Source organism: Lithobates pipiens, unplaced genomic scaffold, assembly GCF_037356315.1.
Source record: "Lithobates pipiens isolate NorthernLeopardFrog02 unplaced genomic scaffold, aLitPip1_a1.2 Scaffold_16, whole genome shotgun sequence".
Taxonomy (NCBI): domain Eukaryota; kingdom Metazoa; phylum Chordata; class Amphibia; order Anura; family Ranidae; genus Lithobates; species Lithobates pipiens.
The window spans coordinates 630,245,056-630,272,377 of record NW_027507748.1 but is presented as its reverse complement, the minus strand read 5'-3'; the positions used below and the strand labels follow the sequence as shown (position 1 = coordinate 630,272,377).

The 27,322-nt window shown below is 41.7% G+C and overlaps 1 protein-coding gene across 1 annotated transcript in view; it reads left to right on the top strand.

The window, feature by feature from the left end:
- TRPC4 (transient receptor potential cation channel subfamily C member 4) overlaps positions 1-27,322 on the top strand; it is a 309,718-nt gene that overhangs the window by 140,079 nt on the left and 142,317 nt on the right. The window lies entirely within an intron of this gene.

Genomic DNA, 27,322 nt, shown 5'->3' with positions numbered 1-27,322 from the left:
GTTCCAGAAAACAATATAAAGGGCAAAGTAGCAAAACACAAATCCTAGCTGTGTCACGTTTCTAAATATACAATCTGCAGGCCCTCACTACCAGGCTGAACAAGCCTAACACTTGTCAGTCTCTACAAAAACTGCTTAACAGCTTTTACCAACCTTACTCTCTTCACAGACCAACTTTGTGTATATGTCCCAGGCAGAGAGCAAAGGCTGTCTGCCCAGGTGAGCTTAAATTAGCCTGGGGAAGAGGACCAAGACCCGACCTGGATCATGGATCACAGATTCCTGAACGTGTACGAGAGGAGCCTGGGAGAGGTATAAACCCCGAACAGGACTTTTCCTGGCTCTCTCTGGGATGCTCTGCTACAATATATAGTCAAAATCTTCACCATGCAAACTCTCCCCTGTGTAACAAGGTACACATGCAGATACACACTTACCAGGCATCCTGCCCTTCCATTTTTCAGGGCCAGACAATGCACAACATTTAATCTCAAAACCCAAACTCCTTCTCCTCCACACTCCTCCTCAAGGCTGGGCAATTTTCAAAGAGTGGCTTGTAATACTCAAGTTCACGTAATAAGGAAAAAAAGGTTTGTAGTGTAATATTTCTTTAAAAATCACAATTTATTCAATAAAAATATGCTTCTGTTGTATTGGGTAGCTTAATACCAAACATACAGGGTATCAAATATGACGCAACATCCTATTTTCATTTCCTCTTGTCCATCCAACATCCCTCTATCTCTTCCACCCAACTAGAATCCCTGTCTACACCTTTCTCCTCAACAGAAGTACTTCAAGCCCTAAAACAATTACCCCTACATAAGGCCCCTGGACTAGATGGATTTCCAAACGAATACTACAATTCCCTGACCTGATCACCCCACATCTATGTAACACTTTCAATCACTATACAACCTTAGGTAAAATACCCAAAGAATCCTTGGAGGCCTTGATAGTTACCTTAACGAAACCCGGCAAAGCCCCTGATATTCCGGCTAATAACCACCCAATCTCATTCCTAAACACAGACACTAAACTATATGCAAAACCCTTAGAACAACATCTTTCTGCAATTATCCACCCAGACCAGACAGGCAAGACTCAGACGGTACTAGACCTCATTGATCTAATTGAATAGTGGGTGGAGCACAACCAAATGCCTTCTCTCTTTCTGTCACTTGCAGATGCAGAGAAAGCATTCAACAGGGTTCACTGAACATACATGGAAACAGTGCTAGGCAAATTTGGTTTGTCTGGGACACCACTTTCAGCCATTCTGAATCTCTACTCTTCCCCAAGTGCGCGAGTTTGGATGTCTGGTATAACATCAGACCCCTTTGTAATCACTAATGGCACAAGACACCATGGGTGCCCTCTTTCCCTCTTGATCTTTGCCATGGTAATGGAACCACTTGCACAAGCCATCAGGTTGGCATCAGCAATAACGGGTATTAAAATTGGGGACATAGAACATAAATTGGCCCTGTACGCCGACTACATCATCATCACCCTAACCAATCCCAAATCATCCCTTCTAGCTGTCCAAAGATCCTAGAACACTTCAGTTCAGTCTCTCTCTATAAAATTAACCACAGTAAATCCACGATGTTAAGCTTAGGTATCAACCCACAGACCAAACATTATTTCAAAAGAAACCCCCTTTATGTGGTCTGTAGTTCCGCACTCTTACACTTGGGAATTCGTCTAACTTACCCATTGACCCATTTCCCTGTCTTTTGAGCAGAATTGCACAATAAAACATGTATCTGCTTCCCCACATACTGTATATATTTTGCACAATCCCAATGCCCTTTCTATCCACCCAATTAACTACTTCAATACCCGGCCATAGTCATATGACGGCCACAGATGGGATCTCCCATCCTGGGTGGACATCATAAGACGACCTCGGTATTTCGCCGCTCCTGCGGGCCCCCGGGGGCCTGCATCGCGGCGATCGTGGATGAGGTGTGTCCCTCGGACACAGCCCATCCCCGATCTGTGTGGTTTCCATCCCCATCCACACCCCCCCAATACATGTGACCGGCCGTGTCCAATCACAGCCGGTCACATGTACTGCGCCGTTACAGAGCTCGTGCACGCGCCTAGGGCGCATGCAGAGCGGCGATCGGGGATGCGGCTTTTCACCCTGACACAGCCCAACCCCAATCGCAGTAAAGAGCCAATGAAATTGGCTCTTTACCACGTGACCAGCTGTGTCCAATCACAGCCAGTCACAGAATGTAAACTAACCACGGTAACGAGATGTTACCGGGTTCTACTCCTCACACACTGATCGTGTGTGAGGAGGAGATTGCGATAACATTTCGTTACCGCCCAGTGTACACCATTCACACACTGATTACCCACCACCCCAATAAAGAGGACCTGTCACCACCCATCAAAGTACCTGTCACCACCCATCAAAGTACCTGTCATCACCCATCAAAGCCCATCTGAGTACCCGAGTACCTGTCAGCCCATCTGAGTACCCAAGTACCTGTCAGCCCATCTGAGTAGCCGACTACCTGTCAGCCCATCTGAGTACCCGAGTACCTGTCAGCCCATCTGAGTACCCGAGTACCTGTCCCAGCCCATCTGAGTACCCAAGTACCTGTCCCAGCCCATCTGAGTACCCGAGTACCTCTCCCAGCCCATCTGAGTACCCGAGTATCTGTCCCAGCCCATCTGAGTACCCGAGTACCTGTCCCAGCCCATCTGAGTACCTGAGTACCTGTCAGCCCATCTCATTACGTGAGTACCTGAGTACCTGTCAGCCCATCTGAGTACCCGAGTACCTGTTACAGTCCATCTGAGTACCTGAGTACCTGTCAGCCCATCTCATTACGTGAGTACCTGAGCATCTGTCAGCCCATCTGAGTACCCGAGTACCTGAGCACCTGTCAGCCCATCTGAGTACCCGAGTACCTTAGCACCTGTCAGCCCATCTGAGTACCTGTCACCAGCCCGTCGGAGTAACGGAGTACCTGTCACCAGGCCATCGGAGAAACAGAGTACCTGTCACCAGCCCGTCGGAGAAACAGAGTACCTGTCACCAGCCCGTCAGAGTACCCGAGTACCTGTCACCAGCCCGTCGGAAAATACCCAAGAACCTGTCACCAGCCCGTTGGACTAACAGAGTACCTGTCACCAGCCCGTCGGAGTAACAGAGTACCTGTCACCAGCCTGTCAGAGTACCCGAAAACCTATTTGCAGCCCATGCCTCATAGAATACACATTGGGGGTTTGCTTTCCAAAATGGGGTAATTTTGTGGGTTATTCCATTGTCCTGGTGCTCCAGGACCTTCAAAAGTGTGATAGGTAGGAACGAAATGAGATGTGTCATTTATGCTCCTAGAACGCCTGAAGGTACCACTTCCATGTTGGACCTCTGTATATGGCAAGGCTGTGTAAAAGTGTCACACATGTGGTATCCTCATACTCAGGAGGAGTAGCAGAATGTGTTTTGGGGTGTAATGTTTGCTATATACATGCTATGTGTTACAAATATCTTATAAATGGACAACTTTGTGTAAAAAAAAAAGATTAGAATTTTCTTTCCACGTTTTCTGAAGACTTCTGTAAAAAAATTACCGTATATACTCGAGTATAGGCCGACCCGAATATAAGCCGAGGCCCCCAATTTACCCCCAAAAAAACTGGTAAACTTATTGACTCGTGTATAAGCCGAGGGTGAGACATGCCTGTCCATCCCTGTGTGTGTGTCCGTCCATCCCTGTGTGTCCGTCCATCCCTGTGTGTCCGTCCATCCCTGTGTGTCCGTCCATCCATCCCTGTGTGTGTGTGTGTCCATCCATCCATCCATCCCTGTGTGTGTGTGTCTCCATCCATCCATCCATCCATCCCTGTGTGTGTGTGTCTCCATCCATCCATCCATCCATCCCTGTGTGTGTGTGTCTCCATCCATCCATCCATCCATCCCTGTGTGTGTCTCCATCCATGTGTGTGTGTGTGTGTGTGTGTGTGTGTGTGTGTGTGTGTGTGTGTGTGTGTGTGTGTGTGTGTGTCCAGCCTACCTTTGTCCCGAGCCTCCGTCCCGTGCCTTGCCTCCTTGCCTCCGTCCCGTGCCGTGCCTTGCCTCCTTGCATCCGTCCCGTGTCGTGCCTTGCCTTGCCCCCGTCCCGTCCCGTCCCGTGCCGTGCCGTCCCGTGCCCTCTTCGTCGGCGGCCATTGTAAAGTTCAAAAGCTGCGCCGCCGCCTTCGCCTGTGATAGGCGGAACACTGAATTTCCCAGCAGCCTGTGTTCCGCCTATCACAGACGTCGTATCATCCTCGTCCGTAGTACGAGGATGATACGATGTCCGTGATAGGCGGAACACAGGCTGCTGGGAAATTCAGTGTTCCGCCTATCACAGGCGAAGGCGGAGCCGGAGGCACGGCTTTTGAATAGAATGGCCGCTGTCTGTCTGCTCGACACGCTGATCGAGCGGGCAGACAGCGATGACTCGAGTATAAGCCGAGGGGGGCACTTTCAGCCTCAAAAAAGAGGCTGAAAATCTCGGCTTATACTCGAGTATATACGGTAAGTGTTCAAAAGACTCATAATGCTTCATAGAATATACTTTGGGGTGTTTGTTTTCCAAAATGGGGTCATTTTGTGGGTAATTCCATTGTCCTGGTGCTCCAGGGCTTTCACAAATGTAATAGGTCGTTAGGAAATTAGAGGTGTCATTTATGCTCCTAGAACACCTGACGGCAATTCCTGCATGTTGGGCCTCTGTATGTGGACACGCTGTGTAAAAGTCACACACATGTGGTATCGCCATACTCAGGATGAGTAGCAGAATGTGTTTTGGGGTGTAATTTTTGCTATGTACTTGCTTTGAGTTAGAAATATCTTATAAACTGACCACTTTGTGTAAAAAAAAATATGTTTTAATTTTCTTTCCACGTTTTCGGAAGACTTGTGGAAACAAATTAACTGTTAAAAAGACCCATTGTGCCTCATAGAATATATGTTGGGGTGTTTGCTTTCCAAAATGGGGTAATTTTGTGGGTAATTCTACTGTCCTGGTGCTCCAGGACCTTCACAAATGTAATAGGTCGTTAGGAAATTAGAAGTGTCATTTATGCTCTTAGAACCCCTTACGTTGCTCCCTGCATGTTGGGCCTCTCTGTGTGGCCAGCCTGTGTAAAAGTCCCACACATGTGGTATCGCCATACTCGGGAAGAGTTGCAGAATGTATTTTGGGGTGTAATTGGAAGTATGCGTATGCTGTGTATGAGAAATAACTTGTTATTATGACAATTTTGTAAAAAACAAAAAAAATACATTCTTCTTTTTCCCAAGAATTGTGGGAAAAAATTACAACTTCAAAAAACTCACCATGCCTCTTACTAAATACCTTGGACTGTCTACTTTTTAAAAGGGGGTAATTTGGGGGGTATTTGTACTTTCTTGACATTTCAGAGCCTCAAGAAATGAGATAGGCCGTCAGTACATCAGGTGTGATCAGATGTGATAAATTTTCAATGATTTGCACCATAGCTTGTAGACTCTATAACTTTCAAAGAGACTAAATAATATCCACTAATTTGGTTTATTTTTACCAAAGAGATGTAGCCGTATACATTTTTTCCCAAATTTATGAACAAAAATTACTTATTTGCAAAATTTTATCATAGAAACTAAAAAAAAGTTGTTTTTTCGCTCTTTTTTCACTTATGTCGCAAAAAATAAAAAACCCAGTGGTGATTAAATACCACCAAAAGAAAGCTCTATTTGTATGAAAAAAATGATAAAAATTTTGTTTGGGTACAGTGTTGCATGACTGAGTAGCTGGCATTCAAAGTGTGAGAGCGCTGAAAGCTAAAAATTGGTCTGGTAAGGAAGGTGTATAAATGTCCTGTATTGCAGTGGTTAAAGAACTTACAAAGAATAATCAACACATTTATATGACAACACAAGAAACCCAGACTCAAGAAAGACACTCTCCTCACCCCTGTACAACAGGATGGAATGGGAGCACCAAACATCCAGGCATACTACAGAGCAGTGGTACTGGACCAACTGAGAGAATGGTGTTCACCTAACTCCAACAAAACATGGACCCAAATTGAATCCACAGCTCTCAATGTCAGCATAAAACATATTCTGACTGCTGCCTAAGGCCGCGTACACACGGGCGGATTGTCTGCCCAACTAAGTTCGTCAGACAATCCGACAGACAGTCCGTTCAACTTTTGAACACACACGATGAACAGACAGTCCGCTGAAAACTTGCGCGATGACGTGTACAGCACGTACGACGGGACTAGAAAAACGACGTCCAATACACTGCAATGCAACCTTCGGCCGTGTAAATCCTTTCTGAGCATGCGCCATACTTAGTCCGTCCAACTTGCCTACGCACGAGCGGACTGTCCGCTGAAACCAAGTTTGAACGGACAAAACCAAGTTTGGACAGACAAAATTACGGAAATTCCGAAAGACAAAGTCCGTCAGACTCTCCGCTGAAAAAGTCCGCTGAAGCCCACACACGAGCGGATTGTCCGCTGAAACACGGTTCAGCGGACTAAGTTGGGCAGACAATCCGCCCGTGTGTACGCGGCCTTACTCAATTTCAAACCACAACATCAACATCTAAACTTGGTAATGGCAGCACTACCAGTATGGTGAGCCTCCACACAATACACCAAAGGACTACCCAGGTCCATTCCTTCTAGACTCCCCATCAAAGCGAAAGAACTGCTATCACCGAACTTGCCTCTCAAAACCTGGATACAAAGAGAGCTCAAAAACTTTACTATTATCCACTTCAGGGGTGCACTCATTTTCACACTTGCAACAGACATACGATATCCCTGCGAAAACATTCTTCTTATAGCTCAGAATTCAATCAATACTCTCCAAAATGAACCTCACAGATAAAGACTCTCCACTAGTTACTCTCTTAAAATTCTACGAAACCCCTGCTCCAATAGTTAAAGGAATCTCATTGGCATACAAACTACAAACTACGGCTCCCACAGACCAACCTTTAGCTTCAATTAACTTCTGGTCATCACTCACAGATACTCCGCCCCGCCTACATTGTGGCACCAAGCCTTAACCCTTCCCCTTTGCTTGTCCCACTGTACCTCCCATTGGGAATCGTCACAAAAATGATTCCACAAGTGATATTTCACCCCAACCAGGCTGGCTGCAACATCAACATCACCTCAATGCTGGAGAAGTTGCAACGAACTGGGAACTTTATGCAATATCTGGTGGAACTGCCCTAACATTAAAAAATACTGGCAAGAAGTATCTACTATATGCAATGTCTCTTTCCCATTAACTCCACTGGATCTTCTTCTGGGTCTGACAATCCCCAGGTGGCCTGGACAACTCCATGTACTGGCAAATCATATACTTGTAGCTGCTTGTCTAGCACTAGAAAAAAAATGTAAAACACAACTACCCACCATGTTGGATCTTATTAACCTATTGAACACACATTTCCAACTGGAGTTCTCTTTCGCTAAAGCCAACATGCCTCTTTCTACAAAAAATGGGCACCATGGATTGCTGATCAACAAAGCATAGCACTATAAACTGCAAGCTCCTAATAGAGTTGAACTCTCTGCCTTCCCTTATTCATATGTACATAAGTATTCACAGCCTTTGCCATGACACTCAAAATTGAGCTCAAGTGTATCCTGTTTCCCTTGATAATCCTTGAGATGTTTCTACAACTTGATTGGAGTACACCTTTAATAAATTCAGTTGATTGGACATGATTGGAAAAGTACACACCTGTCTATATAAGGTCCCAGAGTTAACAGTGCATGTCAGAACACAAACCAAGCCATGAAGTCCAAGGAATTGTCTGTAGACCTCCGAAACAGAATTGTACCGAGGCACAGGTCTGGGGAAGGGTACAGAAACATGTCTGCTGCATTGAAGGTCCCAATGAGCATAGTGGTCTCCATAATCCATAAATGGAAGAAGAGGACCGTCCAGCCAAACTGAGTGTTCCGAGGAGAATTGCCTTAGTCGGGGAGGTGAACAAGAACCCGATGGTCACTCTGATAGGGCTCCAGCGAGTGGAGAACCTTCCAGAAGGACAACCATCATTGCAGGACTCCACCAATGCTAGAGTGGCTAGACGGGAGCCATTCCTCAGTAAAAAGCATATGACATCCTGCCTGGAGTTTGCCAAAAGGCGCCTGAAGGACTCTCAGAGCATGAGAAACAAAATTCTCTGGTCTGGTGAAACAAAGATTGAACTCTTTGGCCTGAATGACAAGTGTCATATCTTAAGGAAACCAGGCACCGATCATCATCTGGCCAATACCATCCCTACAGTAAAGCATTGTGATGACAGCATCATGCTGTGGGGATGTTTTAGATAGAGGGAAAGATGAATGCTGCGATGTACAGAGATGAAAACCTGCTCTAGAGCACTCTGGACCTCAGGCTGGGGGAGGTTCCTCTTCCAACAGGACAATGACCTAAGCACACAGCCAAGATAACAAAGGTGTGACTATGGGACAACTCTGTGAATTTCCTTGAGTGGCCCAGCCAGAGCCCATACTTGAACCCGATTGAACATCTCTGCAGAGATCTGAAAATGGCTGTGCACTGATGCTCCCGATCCAACCTGATGGAGCTTGAGAGGTCCTGCAAAGAAGAATGGGAGAAACTGCCAAAAATAGGTGTGCCAAGCTTGTAGCATCATACTCAAAAAGACTTGAGGCTGTAACTGATGCCAAAGGTGTTTCAACAAATGTACATATGATTTTTTTCTTTTTTTTTTAATTTGCAAAGATTTCAAACAAACTTCTTTCATGTTGTCATTATGGGATATTGTTTGTAGAATTTTGAGGGAAATTATGAATTTAATTCATTTTGGAATAAGGATGTAACATAACAAAATGTGGAAGAAGAAAAAAGTGAAGCGCTGTGAATGTTTCCAGATACACTGTATGTGAACTGTTGAACAGATTTACAGGATCTATGTTTGGATATTTATTATATTTATTTTGAGTTTTGCTGACCACCAGAAGGGTGTCACTTATATTTTCATACAATTTTTTCAATACCAATGTATGTATGTACATAAGTATTTAGGAGGTTTTCCTTCATAAGATGTAATACTTGTAGGTGTTTGGTTTGTATTTTTTCATTGCATTTTTATGGTAGATTTCAACATTTTTCAGGACGCCATTAATGTTATAATGCATTTTTTGTGCACGCTGTTTTTTTTTTGACGGGGAGGTTGCTAAAATGCAGACTGTTTATCTCTATAGTGTCCATAGAGTGTGACAGCATTATTGCACATATCATTTGCACTGCTTTTCACCATAACCCCTAGGGCGATACTTTAATTTTTTTAATGTTTGTTTGGTTTTACTGGGCAGTTTTTGTGTGAGGTTCTTTAACCATTGTATTCACACAGATACTATTTTTTTATTTTTTTTGCCCGCCTTTTGTAATCATTTTGTATAGGGTGTTTTTCACTAATACCTTATGGTAATTTTATTGGTTCAGAGTAGTGCATCATTGCCTTTATTTTTGTTAATTCATTTGATGTGGGGACACATGTTTATGCTGGCAGTCACTCATAAGTTATCATACTAGGGAGGTCTGCGCGGTGGTTGTTTAGTTATATTAATCACCTTAACACTGAGCCACACAAACTCTGAATGGAAAAAACTCACTCCTTTCTCCACTTCAATATCAACTCTCCTGCTCCAGCCTGTTATATAAACAACTCACAGACGAGACTTTTCCCTCGGGATATGGTCCGTATTCATGCAAAACAAATGCAAGAAACAGTGCTCTTCATTTCAATCATTTATTTGGTTTTCCCCCTTAAAATATTGCACTTACAAGGTTTCAAAAGATAAAATCATTTATCACATGTGTTAGAAGACGTCAGCTTGCGTACCTATCTGGTGACGTCACAGGCTCGGCTCCTTTCCCTCTACACACGTATCGCCTACAATTGGCTTTCTATTGAAAAAGGAGCAGGAGAGCTAATATTGAAGTGGAGAAAGGAGTGAGTTTCCATTCAGAGTTTGTGTGGCTCAGTGTTGAGGTGAGCAGGCATAACAGCTGGTAGAGGTATGCACATTTTTCAATATTGAAGAAGTGTGATAGATACACAGCGGTGGAATATTGTTGCACAGTAATCAAGAAATTATAGAAGTTGATTGAGATATATGAACTTTTTTTTATATATTTTAGTTTTCATGGATATTTAATGTTTTTTATTATTTTTCACTGTGTTTAGATTGAGCTATTTATTTGAATAATCACACAAAAGTGGGTAGCGCTGCACTATTTATATAATTAATATTTTAGATGGAGAAGTGATACACTGAGAGTGTTCAACAGCTGCAGAAATGTAATTTATAATTTTAATTTTAATTTAATTTATTTAGCACATTGCACTTTGTGTGGCCCTGATTGATTTTTACACAATATATGTTTAGTTATATTTTTTATTTAGGGTTTTATTAGTGTCCTCATTTGGAAGAGTTTCCCTTGTTTCCTGTCTCTTTTAGCACACAGAAAGTGAGGAAAATCTTCTAAACAGGGCCATAAACATCAAAATCTGACTTGCTGTATTCTCTAACCTTTCCCCAATCCTTCCCTGAAAATAATATATTGCAGTATGTGCCCTTAGTTGAGATCATTATGTAATTTCCTATTCCAACGACTACATAGAAAATTACATAGTTGGTAAGGTTGAAAAAAAGACACCAGCCCATCCAGTTCAACCTGTGGTGTTTGAATGTGCTTGTGTTTATGTCAATAGTACAATGTATATCCCTGTATGTTGTGATTGTTAAGGTGCCCATCTTTTGAAACTACCAATGCTCCCTGCGGATGCCACTGCTTGTGGAAGATAATTCAACATCCTTACTGCTCTGACAGTAAAGAACCCTCTATGCCAGGGGTCTCAAAACTGGTGGCCCTCTAGCTGTTGTGAAACTAAAAGTCCCATGAAGCATTGCAAGGCTGACAGTTCCAAGCATGACTCCCACAGGCAGAGGCATGATGGAAACAGCTGGAGGGCCGCCAGTTTGTGACCCCTGCTCTATGCAGTTTAGGGTTAAATTGCTTCGCTTCTAATTTAAGTGAATGGCCATTTGTCTTTTTAAATTCCCTTTCACAAAAAATGTTTTTCCCTATGCTAGGGTCACCAGTACAGTATTTGTACATCAAAATCATATCCCCTCTCAAGCGTCTTCTCTCCAAAGAGAATATGTTCAAAGCTTGTAGTCTTTCTCCATAGCTGAGATCCTCTAGTCCCCTTATTAGCTTTGTTTCACTTCTCTGGACTCTCTCCAGTTCCAGCACATCCCTCCTGAGGACTGGTGCCCAAAACTGGACGGCATACTCCAGATGCAGCCAGACCAGTGTCTTATAGAGTGGGAGAGTTATTGTTTTGTCTCTATAGTGAATCCCCTTTTTAATGCATGCCAATAATGTGTTGGCTTTGCTTGCAGCAGCTTGGCATTGTATGCCATTTGCTGAACCTTTTATTTACTAGGACCCAGGTCCTTTTTCATCCTAGATTCCCCCAGAGGTTCTCCCCCTAGCAAGTAACTTGTGTATGTATTTTTAGCACCAAAATGCATTTCTTTAAATTTTTCAACATTAAAACTCATTTGCCATGTAGTTGCCCACCCCATTCTTTTATTTAGGTCTTCTTGTAAAATTTCCACATCCCACACAGAAATTATTGCCCTGCTTAGCTTTGTCTCATCCGCAAAAATTGAGATGTTTATCCCATCCTTTGTATAGTTTATGAAAAAATTAAACAGAATTGGTCCCAGGGCAGATCCCTGGGGGTCCCTACTTACCTCAACTCCTAGTATTGGCTATTTAACACCACCCTTTGAACCTGCCCTTGTAGCCAGTTTTCAATCCAGGTACTCACCCTATGGTCCATGCCAACAGACCTTTAGTTTGTAAAGTAACCATTTGTGGGGAACTGTATCAAATGCCTTTACAAAATCCAGATACACCACACCCACAGGCCTTCCTTTATCTAGATGACAGCTCACTTCTTCATAGAACATTAATAGATTGGTCTGGCAAGAACAATTCTTCATGAATCTGTGCTGATTACCACTAATTATACAGTTTTTATTACTAAAATCTTGGATATAGTCCCTTATCATCCCCTTCATTAGCTTACATACTATTGATGTTAGGCTGACTGGTCTGTAGTTTCCAGGGATATATCTCAGCCCTTTTTAAAATATTGATACCACGTTAGCTTTTCTCCAATCAGCTGAAACCATTCCAGTCAGTAAACTGTCCATAAAAATTAGGAGCAATGGTCTAGCTATCATGAGTTCTTTAAGGACCCTCTGGTGTAAGCCACCTGGTCCCGGTGACTTATTTATGTTAATTTTTTCAAGTCTATTTCTGATACTGGCTTCTGTTAGCCATGAGGGTGCCTTCTGTGATGTGTTATTAACATTATAGTCTTGGTTACTATATCCCCCCGTTTCTTTTGTGAAAACTGAGGAGAAGAATGTCTTTTGTAACCAAATTCCCTTCATCATACTTTATGGGTCCAAAATGTTCTGGCCTCACTTTCTTACTGTTTATATGTTTAAAGAAAGTGAATATATCTCGCCAGTATGGACACAAACATGAATACATGAAAGACAGAGGTTTTAACCATTCCCACATTACCAAAAACGAATAGAAAAAATTGTTTTTCAGTTGCATTTGAACCTGTTCCTACCGATGTACACATACATGCGGCAGCAATTGGAGAATACAATCCTGTGATCGCGATAATGACCAATCATAGTGGTCACATGATAGGAAAGCCCTCCTCCTCCCCCCAAACATTTAGATCCTCTTAAAGGGCCAGTGGGTGGTGGTAAGTGGTTAAATTGTCAACACTAAGCCAAAAAGATTGCCCTGATAAATAAAATATATCAAAGCTAGTGCCACTGTATTTCATTTATGTCACATGACATAAGAGGTGGATTTACTAAAAGCAAATAGACTATGCACTCTGCAAGTGCAGTTGCACTTATATTCCCCAGAGCTTAGTAAATGTAGTAAAGCCCTGATTTCCATCATCCAATCATGTGTAAGAAAAATGCTGTTTTTTAATTTCCCTTGCACCTGATTGAGTATTATTTACAAAGTAAAGCTTTACAACATTACATTTACTTAGGAAAATGCTCTTGCAACTGCACTTGCAGAGTGCACAGCCTATTTGCCTTTACTAAATCCACCCCAATATAGAGTTTTATGTCACATGGTATACTAAATCAATGTGGTCCCTCGTATGGCTAGTCTGGTTTTACAGGTTTCCATCATTTGTTCACTATTTGTGGACATACATTACTAGGTCAAGACATTATCACTGCATTCCTTATTTTGGAGGACTAAGTGCATCTGACTGTTGCTTTTTCAGATCTGGATTTTTTGAGACTATAGTTCTGCTCGTTAGACAGCCAATATAGATGTTTGGCAGCAGAGAGTGAATGATGCAGTAACCCATGTCACCCTGTGTTCTTTTATGTATACCTCTGATGCTGAAAGGGCACGCCGTGCTTAAAGGGGTTGTGAAGGCAGAAGGTTTTGTATCTTAATGCATTCTATGCATTAAGATAACTAGCCCTCTGTGTGCAGCAGCCACCCCAGCAACCCCTAATACTTACCTGAGCCCAATCTCTGTCCAGTGATATCCACTAGTGCCTCGGCAGTCCATGACTTTCCCTCCTGATTGGCTGAGATACAGCAGCGGTGCCATTGGCTCCCAGGGGGTGGGGTGGAACCGGGGCTCCATGTCTGAATGGACACAGGGAGCTGCAGCTCGGCTCGGGTGCCCTCCTAGCAAGCTGCTTGTTGTGGGGGCACTCGGCAGGAGGAGAACCAGGAGAGCCGAAGAGGGACCTGAGAAGAGGAGGATCTGGGTTGCCCTGTGCAAAACCACTACACAGGGCAGGTAAGTATAACATGTTTATTATTTTTAAAGAAAAAAAACTGAGACTTTACAATTGCTTTAATTTAAAAAAAAAAGGTTTTTTGACCTAGAGCTGAGTTTGTCTGTTTATATCTGCAGCTGGGGAAATTTCTTTTCCAAGCATGTCTTGTTTCTACTCTGCACTATAAGCTCAATAATATAGCCAAATGGTCAAAAACTAAGAAAATTTAAATTGCTTTGTGATATAAATCTGAACATCTGACTCTAATTCAAACTTTACTGCATCATGGCAGTTCATATTATCCTCAATACTCTGGTTTTATAGTAGTAATTACCGAGTGAAATTGCTTCATCTAGTCTGGTAACAAATGTTTCAAGGAAGAAGAGTTGTGTCTTCCTGTAAACTGACAAAATTGCACATTTATTAAAATAATGCCCCACTTTGTCCTGCTATACTGACTATGCAGCATTCTTTTGATTTATTTTACATATTTTAGTTGCCAAGTAGCTTTTAATACACTGTGCACAGTACATAGATTATAGATAAAATAGGTTGAAGATAAATAGGTGTGAAGATTTTTCACAGAAAAAATGCTTTCAGAAGACCATTTTAAGTCACGTGCCCATCTTCTTAAGGTCTTGTTACATTTTTTTTAAACACGTCTGTGTGGAATTTGTCTTTAAGGCAAAAGTTATATTTCAGTTATAGAATCTGTTCGGCTGGTTTCAAATTATAGAGGAATGCATGGGACTTTTGAAGTGCTAGACACTTTACTAGGAAAAGGAGTGCACACAGAATGTGGATAAAACCAAATCAATTTATTATAAATATTAAAAATGAAGTGCACCTCGCATTCCAATGCATAAAAGCATTACAAAACCACATGTATGAAAAAGTATCCTGTATATAATCCTCGCTATCCTATATATATTTAGTCCTCCATATTGGTCTTTTTCAACCAGCAGCCCAGGCACCCTGGGGTGCCTTGAAGTTTCTTTAGGGGTGCCTTGGCAAAATGCCTAAAAAGTGATCACAAATTTTATACAAGCCAGCAGGTGGATCAAGCCTGCCTTTTAATTAGACAAACCCAACAAAGCCACAGGTTTTCATTATGCACCATTACGACTTTCTAGACACTGGAATCCTAACAACCAATGATGTCATCAGTTGATAAGGAGGATGCCTGTTCTCCACAGCATCCTTGTTTGACCCTGATCTGCCGCTCTCCCTCAGCAGTGGGGTCATACTAGCTGACTGATGGTGAAAATTGAGGGAGAAGAGAAACATTAGAATAATAGTCAGTATTCTAGCCTGAGCATGAGTTCAGGCCCCACATTGGCTGTTTGCCCAACACTCTAATTTGCAGGGTATTTGGCGGGTGTTTGGTGAACACTGCACAGTATATTTTGCGCCCCGATGGGGCAAACCTTTGCTAATCAGGGCACAGTATAAGCTGGTTGTTAAGGAGCAGGGCCAAGAAGCTGGCCGTGGCATCCTTAACAACCGATGAGTCATCAGCCTTCAATGGGTTTCCCCGCTAACAGCTGAATGAAAAAAATTGCCGGTAAAAAAACAAAAACAAAAAACGTGGGGTTCCCCCAAAATCCATACCAGACCCTTATCTGGGCATGCAGCCTGGTAGGTCAGGAAAGGGGGGACGAGCGAGTGCCCTCCCTCCTGAACCATACCAGGCCACATGCCCTCAACATAGGGGGGTGTCTCTTCCCCACAACCCTGCACTGTGGTTGTGGGGGTCTGTGGGCGAGGGAATTATCAGAATCTGGAAGACTTCTTTAACAAGGGGGCCCCCAGATCCCACCCCCCCATGTGAAGGGGTATGGGGTACATAGTACCACTACCCATTGACCAAAAAAAAGTACAAACATAATAAAGACAGTAGACAGGTTTTTGACAAATCTTTTAACCACTTGCCGACCTGGCTATAGCCGAAAGACAGCTACAGTGCAGTCGTGTTTTTCTGGGAGGGCGTCCATGGATGTCCTCCCATAATCTTGCTCTCGTGCGTCCCCTGGGGCGTGCTCCCGCAAACATCCATGGCCGTCATGACCTGAAGGCCCGGCGCATCATGGATCGCAGTAAACGGCCGCTGGTAGCAGCCGTTTACCATGTGATCGCTCCATCAAATGACGGAGCAATCACTTGTAAACAAACCGGCATCATGTCAAGACACCGGTTCCTCCCTCCCCTCTCTGTACCAATTGGTAGAGTGTGAGGGGAGAGGGGGAGAGATTGCAGCAGCGCTGTGGGCTGGATGTGTAGTGCCCACAGTGCTACTCTGTGACAATACTCTGCCAATACTCTGCAACACTGTGTAATACTTTGCAATACTCTGCCAATACTCTGAAATACTCACCAATACTCTGCCAATACTCGCCAATAAATAAATTTTAACAGAAACAAAGGATTTTTTTATTTATTTTTTTTACCAAATTTTCTGTCTATTTTGATTTATAGCGCAAAAAAAAGAAAAAAATCCAGCGGTGATTTAATACCACCAAAAGAAAGCTCTATTTGTGTGGAAAAAAGGACAAACATTTTATATGGGTACAGTTTTGCATGACTGAATAATTGTCATTCAAAGTGTTAGAGCACCGAAAGCTGAAAATCAGTCTGGTTAGGAAGGGGGTTTAAGTGCCCAGTGGTCAAGTGGTTAATAAAAAATAAAAAACAATGTCCCCCGATGTAGATCTGGCCCACCATTTGACATATCTTAAATAGCTATAGAGCGGGGTCATCTGGCAACATCACCTGGTGGGACCGCCCCCCTGTGATGTCGGCGGCCCAGCATCCACCTGCGAGAAACATCACAAGGGGGGACGGTGTCTCCAGATGTCAACGCAAGGTGGCCGCATCCTTACTTGTATAAGAACTGTCAAACGTCAGAGGAGGAATTCAGAAAGCAGCTGTCACTGAAGGCAGAGCGTTTTATTTTTGTTCTTTTTTTGGGTGTGGCGGGCAGTGAGATTGATGATCGATTTACATTGGAGGACACTGTCTTTTTAATTTTTATTTTTTAATAAAGGAAATAACTTTCTCTGTGTTTTTATTACTTTTTGACACTTTTTTGGAATGGAGAGGTAGGGGCACATTTTTTCTTTTAATTTTGGCATGGTGTTCCCCTTAAAATCCATGGCAGACCCAAAGAGTCTGGTATGGACTGGGGGAGGACCCCATGCCGTTCTTTTATTTTATTATTTTCAATAGCTGGGTTCCGGCAATTGCAACCCTGGGACAATTTAAATGGGATTTTACTTTTTTTTTTCCTTTAGAAATGTAACTTTACAGGCAGACTAAATGGACCCCCCCCCCCCCCCCCAGGCACTATATGTAAACGATTTTTTCATTTATATTGTTGCACTTTAAACATCATTAAAATCACTGCTCCTGAAAAAAAAAATTATTAAAAAAAAAAAAAGATGTTTGCATTGATACATGTCTCCCAGGGCATACACCCACACCCCTTTTATGACCAATTACTTGCATAAAAGCCTTTAAAATTTGATTTTTCCTGTTCAGCTCCCATAGACTTCTGCCATTCGGGTTAGAACTTTTCCCCTGTTCGGGAGTTCTGCTGTGAACTGAACAAGGGCAGGTTCGACTCATCTCCACTAGTCCGTACCAGTGTGCAAAAGTGTATTTACTTTGGAAAAATTAATCATCTCTAATGTTGGGTGTCCTACGTATTGATGTTGCTGCATTATGTAAAACTATTAGAATAGTTCTTTACATTTTAGAATAGGGTGCCTTGAGACTGTCCATAATTTTAAAGGATGCATTGAGATTGAAAAAAAGGTTGAGAAACACTGCTCTATATCATAAATGATCAATAACATAACATGATATGTAAGTATTGTATTCTAAAGAAAGAGCATCCTCTCAGTTTCTAAGTAGTAGTAAATACCCCAAAAGGCTCATTTGTCGATTTTCTTGTTATTTAGGTTTTTTTGTAAATATTGCCATTTTTGTTTCTTAAGACAATGTTTTACTTTTTTTACTGTGCTTTTTCCTATTGTCTAAAAACCCAAATAACATCAAAATACGTAAAAAATAAAAATAAAATAAAAAAATAAATGTTTTTATTTTTTAATTTATGATTGGATCTGTGGTTTGTAAACACATCCATTCATATAGTACAGTGATGTCAAGTAAGGACATTAGAGAGTCACTATTCTGATTCTTAACCTAATGAAAGGGACTTCTTCATGAATGGGATTAAATGAAAATAAAGCTAATTTAATAAATGGAGAAGTTTGTGATGAGCTGGGAGTAGACAATGGCTGTGTACATCACACAATGATTGCATTCAGTGACAGGCAATGCTAGATATTGGGCCATGTCAAATAAAAAAAAAAAAATCAATTCAAAGTTCTCTAGCAACCTCCAGACTCTTTTTTGTGATTCAGCATTCACCACTTATCCATGAAGACAAATCAACTGAATGCAGGATCACAGAAATGAGTGTGGGGGCTGCTAGAGCATTTTGAACTGGACAGTCCTTTTTATTTGACATGGCCAAAAAACTAAGGGGGCGGGGGGGGGCATTTTTAAATCTGCCCCATATCAAGGAAGTGCTAAACAAAAACAATAGGATGGATTATGGAACATATTTATTATAATATTGCAGCTTGATTAATAAATGGTTCCTTCAGCTGCTTTGAGGTAACACTGCCACTAAAAAAAACATGCCCTGACCATTTTCTTTTTTTTTTATAATTTTTTTTATTTAAAATTGTAATCGTCAAAATTCATAGAAATTTACAAAAGAGAAAAAAAGAAACACAATTAACAATATGGAAATATACAGTAAAGCTCATACTGTAGGTGCCTTAAATATATTTAATGATATACCTATGGATCTTAACATATTAACAGAAATGTTAGAATTGAATTACAAGTGTACATTAAACATTTGTTCATCAGCTTCAAATTATGAGTGTTTTCATTCTAAGCTTGCTTGCAGTGCTGCAACACAAAATTAGAGGGTTATTTTCAGTAAATGTTGTTAAATTCAACAGCGGGTAATTTTGTTGTGAAATTTACAAAAATATACAAAAAAATAAATAAATACATAAATTATGGGCCATGTCTAATAAAAAAAGTCAAATCAGTTCAAAGTTCTCTAGCAACCTCCAGACTCTTTTTTTGTGATTCTGCATTCACCACTCATCCATGAAGACTACAAAACAACTGAATACAGGATCACGGAAATGAGTGTGGAGGCTGCTAGAGCATTTTGAACTGGACAATCCTATTTATTTGACCAAAAAAACTATGGATTGGGGGGGGGGGGATTTTTAAGTCTGCCCCATATCATAGAAGTGGTAAACATAAACAATAGAACAGACAATGGAACATATATGTATTATAAGAATAAATGATTCCTTCAGCTGCTTTGAGATAACACTGCCACTAAAAAAAAAAAAAAAAACATGCCCCTGACCATTTCTTAATTGTGCATTTAGTTTAGGTGAATATCTGTCTTGTCCCAATAAAACTGATCAATAAGTTAAACTATTCACCAAGGCTCACAGTAAAGAGGGAGGGTGGTTGGACGTGTTTTTTTAGCTGTGGTGACTAGTGTGGGGCCAGTAGTTTATATAATGGAGGATACAGAATGAACATGTTGAATAGTTGAAATTGTTAAACAGGTAGGAGTATTCATCCCTGGGAGTACCATCTGTAATTATAGGATTAGTGTACACTACATGTTTCGGAAACTACACATTTTATCTTAAAGAAAATCCATCAAAGTTTCAGTGGTATATCTACAGCAGTCCCTTCCAAAAAGGTCTGAATTGCCTGACCAGTAGTGAAGGCTCAGGGATTCCAAATACACACAAAAAACATACATTTGCTATTTGCAGCCATATTTGTGTTGCCAATTTACTTAATGTTTGGCACTCTATAAATTTTCCTATCCAGGACAGCATTGTGTTAAAAATAGAACAAATCCATTATAATTAAGTAAACAGATGATCTGTTGGGTCTAAGCCCTTGTACACACGGTCGAACATTCCAACGGAAAATGTCCGATCGGACCGTGTTGTCAGATAATCCGACTGTGTGTGGGCTCCATCAGACTGTTTCCGTCGGAATATCCGACGGACAAAGTTTTAGAGCTGGGCTATAAAACTTTCCGATAACATGATCCGATCGGACTTTGTCCGATTGTGTGTAGAGAATTCCGATCGGACAAAGTGCCACGCATGCTCAGATCAAATTCCTAGACCAAAGCTATTGGCTACTAGCCTGAACGTTTTCCCGTCGTAACAAAATAACGTCATCATGTTACGTACGATCAGATTTTCCGACAATTTTGTCTGACCGTGTGTATGCAACACAAGTTTCAGACAAAATCCATCGGACAAAATCTGACAAATTTTGTTGTCGGAATGTCCGACCGTGTGTACAAGGGCTTAAAGAGGCAAAGTGGGTGGTTTCAAAACTGCTGTTTTTTTTAATTTTGACTGTTGTATGAACTATACGGCAAAAATAGTAATTGCATGTTTACATTTTTTAGATGTTGAGTGCTTGAGGGTATATAGCCATTGTTATCCGAAACAAAAAAAAAATTACTACCGCTACATCACAAGTTCAGCATTAATGCAGTTTACGCTCTTATACTGTGTAATCATTTACTTCAAAAGACATAAAATAAAGATTAATAATTATACCGTCCCTCTTGCCTGTAATATTTCGGACTTTTTTTTTACTTTTAGAAGCATCCAACAGCATCGTCAGAAGAAACTTTTTTCACTATTTCTTTTCTTTGTTGTTGCTAGTTGACATTGCTTAAAGCACGGTATTCTCCTCCCCCGGATACTTATTTAATTGCCTGGAGCAATACCCCATAGCTGTACCAATTGCTGTCATTTCAAATTATACTTGCTTTTCTTCTTGCTCATCTGTATCGTACCCTTTCAGGGCTTGGCATAGCTTCAAATAACTGCAAATTATTTGATGCTGGTTCTAGCAGTTGAAATGATTATATGTACTCTTCACTGCAAGAGGCAACTAAAATGTTACATTCCAGATCTTGAAGTTCTCAGCGTTATCAACATCATCTCGTTGCAATCATGAAAAAAAATTGGATGGTTTGGAATTAATTAAAAGTAAAATTGTATCTGCCAAGAACACTCAAACCAGTCAACTTTAAAAAAATGGACTTGGTGTCAACTGATAAGGAAAAAGTAGATTTTTAATGTTCAGTTTGTTTCCTAGATAAATAAACTGTTTTCTCCATGGATCAATGACTCGTTTTCTGCCTGTAGAGCAATGGCAACAAAATGACAAATCCAATTATTATCCTAATTTAATATCCTGCCTATTTCTGCAAGAAACAAAGTTACAGAGAGTTGAATATAAGTTTTGTTTTATCCAGAATATTAATGTTGCAAGGTTTGCAAGCTAAGTCTTGTAAGGTTTGCTTAGAGCAAAAGTTAATGTTGCTCTTCAAATGGATTTCTGCTTGCTTGACCCCAAAGAAACAGACTGCAGGTGCATCAGCAGTTTCCCATATTTATTAATATTAATAGAAGTGTCTTTAAGGTAAGGTTGAAGAATGTATCATTTAAAGATGAATTCCAACCTTTTTAGAAAAATGTGATGGTATAAGGCAGACAACAAAATATGTTATTTTGTATTTGCAACTTATTAGTTAATTACTTTTTCCATAACACTTACCCCAGTGTCCACTGCTTTAACATTTTGCTATTATGTTTCTGTGCATGGCAGTCCAGAGACAGTTTGGATGCTGAACTAAAGTCATACTCTAGATCAAAACTGTGGGCATTATACTTAGTAAAAATGTCTGCCTCATGCTAGGTCCCCACCCCTCTTGCTGCTGGATAGGTAAAGTTCATAATATAAGTTTTAAAATACTTTTATTGGTATTGTAAATACTTTACTGGCAAATAGTATTTTACTGGTATCTATGATGAATGTGGTGTCAGACCCTGGTCATCATCACCAACTTATGACAAATGGTTGGTCAGCCTCACGTTGCATTGTTACTGACACGCAAGGATGGCACTCTCAACCTCCCCCTGCAGAAAGATTTTTCAGCTCGCGGGACCACAATCTTAGTGCCAGCAGACTGAGAGTGATCGCTACTAGTTTGGTTAACTATCTAGTTGATCCTTTATACTCCAAATCAATCACTGTCAGCAGATATTTTTATTGTAAATATCAAACAGCCACACTAACAATTATGACTTACAATAAATATCTAATAACGACTGTTACCACAGACAGAAATATCCAGAGATTTACCATATAGCATCCTTCAAAGGGACAGGGATACTTTAAGCTCTGCGGTTGTGCATTAGAGACAATATTAACTCTTTTCAGAATATTATTTAATAATAAAAAAGGTAAGATGGTGCAAATAACATATTTGCATAAAAAGGGTATTACAAAGGAAACAAAGAGATACAATAATGCAACAGAAAAAACAAAAAGGATTTAAAAGTGAAAATACTTAAAAAATATGTAAAGGTTAGTTTACATTAAAAAAAATGCAAACATATCATACTTACCTCCTCTGCGCAGTTGGTTTTGCACAGAGTGGCCCCGATCCTCCTCTTCTGGGGTCCCTCAGCTGTGCTCCTGGCTTCTCCTCTTCTCAAGTACCCCGTTGGAGAGCATCTCTCCTTTGGGGCACTCTTGTGGACGCGCTCCCAAGTCCTGCTGCTGTATTAATTGACACAAACAGCAGGACTCGGCCCTGCCCCCAACTCCCGTGTTTCATTGGATTTGATTGACAGCAGTGGGAGCCAACAGCTGAGCTGCTATTAATCTATCCAATCAGCACCAGAGACACCGGCTGGAGCTGGTGTGCTCGTGCCCATCGCTGGAAAGACTGGGTTCAGGTAAGTAAAAGTGGGGCTCTGTGGGGCTGCTACATCACAGGAGGTTTTTCACCTTAATGCATGGAATGCATTAAGGTGAAAAATCTTGAGGGTTTACAACCACTTTAACAAATCCCTGGTTCTGTGAGCTTGGCAAAGTCCAGTCAATGAGCATGAAATGGATCAGTGGCTCTCATAAATCTTGGCGGATGTTCCTTCTTTACTGGTAAAATGCTCCAGACTGCTGATCAGCCTCTCTTTTCTGGCCCCTGAGGAGGATGTGGATAGAAATTATCTGAGCACTCAGGAGGTCTGAGGAGTGATTGATGAGATGTTACAGTATTTACATCCATGTAGCTACCCTCCCTCAAATACAGTTTTATACAGGCTGTATATTAATATCTTAAAATACCTACAGGTTGCATTCTAATATCTTGTATATTATTCCTCAGTATGAAATTACTGTTTGAATGAATGAATACAAATATGATGTGTGTCAGATGTCCGGTACCCCCTAAGTTAGTGGTGATTGGGCTTAAAGTACTGCTAATTAATTGATACAGGTAAATATGTCTTTATTCTGGCTTTACTATTATCAGCTCAGGAATTATGAATTACACTTAAAGTGGGGGGCCCCCTAAAAAAAAAAAACATTAAAAGTCAGCAGCTACAGATACTGCAGCTGCTGACTTTTAATAATTGGACACTTACCTGTCCCAGGGTCCAGCGATGTGGGCAAACAAAGCCCCCCCTTGTTCCCCGCTCCGCTTGCGGTGCCCTCATTCGTACTGTGGGCACCCGGCTGTGGCTTCACAGCCGGGCACCCACTGCGCATGCGCGATCGGCGCAGGGAGCCGTGATACGCCGCACAGCCACCTAGGACACGTGACATGTCCCAGGTGACTTTGCGGCACGAGGGGAAGTGATGTCACCAGCCCGGGCAAGGAACAAGGCAGACTACGAGGGACCCCCTAGTAACAGATATTTAGAGGTGAGTAAAAAAAAAAATATTCCAATTATTTTATTTATTTTTTTTTAAGAATTTTAAACATTTTTTTATTTTTTGGTGGCAACACCACTTTAAGTTTTATTTCTCTAGGAAGAGATAGACCAAAATGTGTATTTGCTAACTACTCCAGCTAAACTATTTATAACCAGTAATTAAACAGCTCCAAGGGTAGATACTAGCCACTACACTCTATGCTTGAAGTAAACACCCAGGTACACGCCCACAAAAAAAATGTGTATCCAAAACTGGTGTAGAGGCACTCACTGGTCTTGTACAGATGGAAGATCAAGAACAACAGTGTTTTTATTGTCAACATTTTAATGAAGCTCAGTCCATCTTTCTCAAAGCCAAGGGTCTTAAGAAAGATGGACTGAGCTGCATCCTCTGCAAGACCAGTGACTGCACCTACACCTGTTTTGGATTTATATGACCAGTGATTAGATAGAGCAGTTATCTGCATATAATAAGCAATTCCTTAGCCTCTGCTTGAAGGTTTTATGATGGCTATTAGAGCGAGACTGGGTTGTGTACTGTGACGGCAGTCACTTTGGCCAGGGGGCCCGTGGAACCCAGCTTACCTTAGAGAGCTCGGGGAACCCATTTTCCAGCTCCCCCAGCCCCTCTTATGTGTAAGACACCTTGTGCCTATTGTGGGCATAGGGTGACCTAGAACCCCACTTTGGTCTGACCTAACCAGACTCCCAGTACAACCACATTTCACTCAGCATTTTGTTTTACTGCTGTTATCCTAGGTTCTATATGTGTGTTTTTTTGTTGAAAGTTGAAGAGGCTCTTTCACTTGGGACAGTAATATTTATGAACAATCTCCCTCAAGAAATATATTAAAACAAATTAAGTCTACTTTTCAGACTGCTGTTATATTGCAAGAGCTTGGCCTCATAGACTGTTGTAGACATTTTACCCGATAGTTTGAGGTGGGGTGTGGGTTGCTATGTGCTTATTGTTAAGTGGCTGTATCCCATTGTTCTATTGTTTCTGTCTGCCTTCCAAAAAGCAGGCTGTGTGTCTGTTGTTACTAAATGTAGTTTACCCTGCCCTGTGTCATTATGCAAAGAAGGGGATTGTCTCTTTGTACCTGTGTTTGAATACACAGGCTTATGTTTTCCACTACCCTACACTGATATCTCAACAAGTGACTGGGTGTGCTAAGGGATCTTGGCTCGTGCTGGTATTGGGCAAGGGAAGCTTATACATCCATCACATGTATGGTGTTAGATTCTATTAAAGGGATTTACAATGGCTAATCCACATTCACTGTTGGGAAATGCTGATGACCATTGTAGATGTGTATTGTTAGGAGACATGGAGATGTCAAGTATACCCTGATTTACTGCAATGTTCCATTCTGGATCTCCTGTTAAGACATTCAATTTCAATGAGATATTTACAGATTTATCAAATCCCTGTTTATTAGTTATCTGCTAAGTAATGGTCAGCAGAATATTTTAAGAAGTTCTTTTGAAGTGTCCAGAACCTTAGATAACTGTTCTCTCAAGTTAAATGGCTATGGAAATGCATTCTTTGGATTGTAAAGAGGGTCCTGGCTGCTCTGTCTCATTCTAAAAAATATAATGGCTGACTTGTGTCTCACCCTGTTTATGGGGTTCCCAGTTGCCCATATCATCACAGTGTTATCTTCTGATGATAGTTGACCAGATTATTTTTTGCTGCCATCTCCTTTCAGCAAAAAGTCAAGGTCATATATGTGTGAGAAACCTAGCCTTGCAGTCCTACTGCACTGTTTGGCTTGCATTTGATGTTTAGAGTAGGGATGAGCTGAACACCCTCCTGTTCAGTTCTCAGTAGAACATGCGAACAGGCAAAAAATTTGGCAGAACACACGAATACCGCTAAAGTCTATGGGACACGAACATGGATAATAAAAAGTGCCTATTTTAAAGTCTTACATGCAAGTTATTGTCATAAAAAATGTTTGGGGACCTGGGTCCTGCCCCAGGGGACATGTATCAATGCAATATTTTTTTTTAAATAGCGGACGTTTTTTCAGGAGCAGTGATTTTTTTTTAATGCTTAAAGCGAAACAATAAAAATGAAATATTCCTTTAAATATTGTGCCGGGGGGTGGGGGGGTCTATAGTATGTCTGTAAAATGGTACATTTTTCCGGTGTTTAGTACAGTACCACAGCAAAATGTAATTTCTAAAGGAAAAATTGTCATTTAAAACTGATCGTGGCTGTAATGAATTGTTAGGTCTCAGCAATATAGATATAACTCACTGAAAAAAAGAGCATAGGATCCCCCCAGTCAATTACCAGGCCCTTTGGGTCTGGTATGACTATTAAGGGGAACCCCGAACCAAAATTAAAAAAATAAATTGTGTGGGGCTCCCCCTAAAATCCATACCAGGTCCTTTGGGTATGATATGGAAATTAAGGGGAACCCTACATCAATTTTTTTTTTAAATTGCATAGGGCCCCCCTAAAATTCATACCAGACCCTTATCCAAGCACCCAACCTGGCGGGCCACAGGAAAGGGGGGGTGAGAGAGCGCCCCCCCTCCTTTTTGTTTTGGGGTAGCGCCCCAAAGCACCTTGTCCCCATGTTGATGGGAACAAGGGCCTTATCCCCACAACCCTTGCACGGTGGTTGTGGGGGTCTGCGGGCAGGGGGCTTATCGGAATCTGGAAGCCCCCTTTGACAAGGGGACCCCCAGATCCCGGCCTCCTCCCCTGTTTGAATTGATAATGGGGTACAAATACCCCTACCATTTCACAAAAAAGTGTCAAAATGGTACAAAAGACAAGAGACAGCTTGGTACAAGTCCTTTTTGAAAAAAAAAAAATCCCAGATGTAAGTTCACGCCGCTGGATGGACCATAAAAGAAATGGGAGGCTCCCGCTGAATGACACGTCTTCGTTGTGACAGCTCTTCTATATCTGAGGGCGGCCACTCATGACATAACCGGTGACCCCGCCCCCCTCTGACATTATGGGGGCTACCCTGTGGCATCAGACGGGGCGGGGTCACCCATTTTTTTTGGTCCATTGGGGGGCGTGACCTTACATCGTGGGACATTTTTATTTTTTTATTTTTTAATAAAGAACTTGTCCCTAGCTGTCTCTTGTCTTTTTTACCATTTTGACACTTTTTTTGTGGTATCGGTACTTGTACCCCATTATCAATTCACACAGGGGGGAGCAGGATTTGGGGTCCCCTTGTTAAAGCGGGCTTCCAGATTCCGATAAACCCCCTATCTGCAGACCCCCACAACCACCGGGCAAGGGTTGTGGGGATAAGGCCCTTGTCCCCATCAACATGGTGACAAGGTGCTTTGGGGGGCTACCCCAAAGCACCCTCACCATGTCGAGGGCATGTGGCCTGGTACAGTTCAGGGGGGAGCTCTGTCACCCCTCCCTCTTTTCCTGTGGCCTGTCAGGTTGCGTGCTTGGATAAGGGTCTGGTATGGATTTTGGGGGGACCCCTATGCCATTTTTTTTTAAATGTGGCAAAGGGTTCCCCTTAATCTCCATATCAGATCTG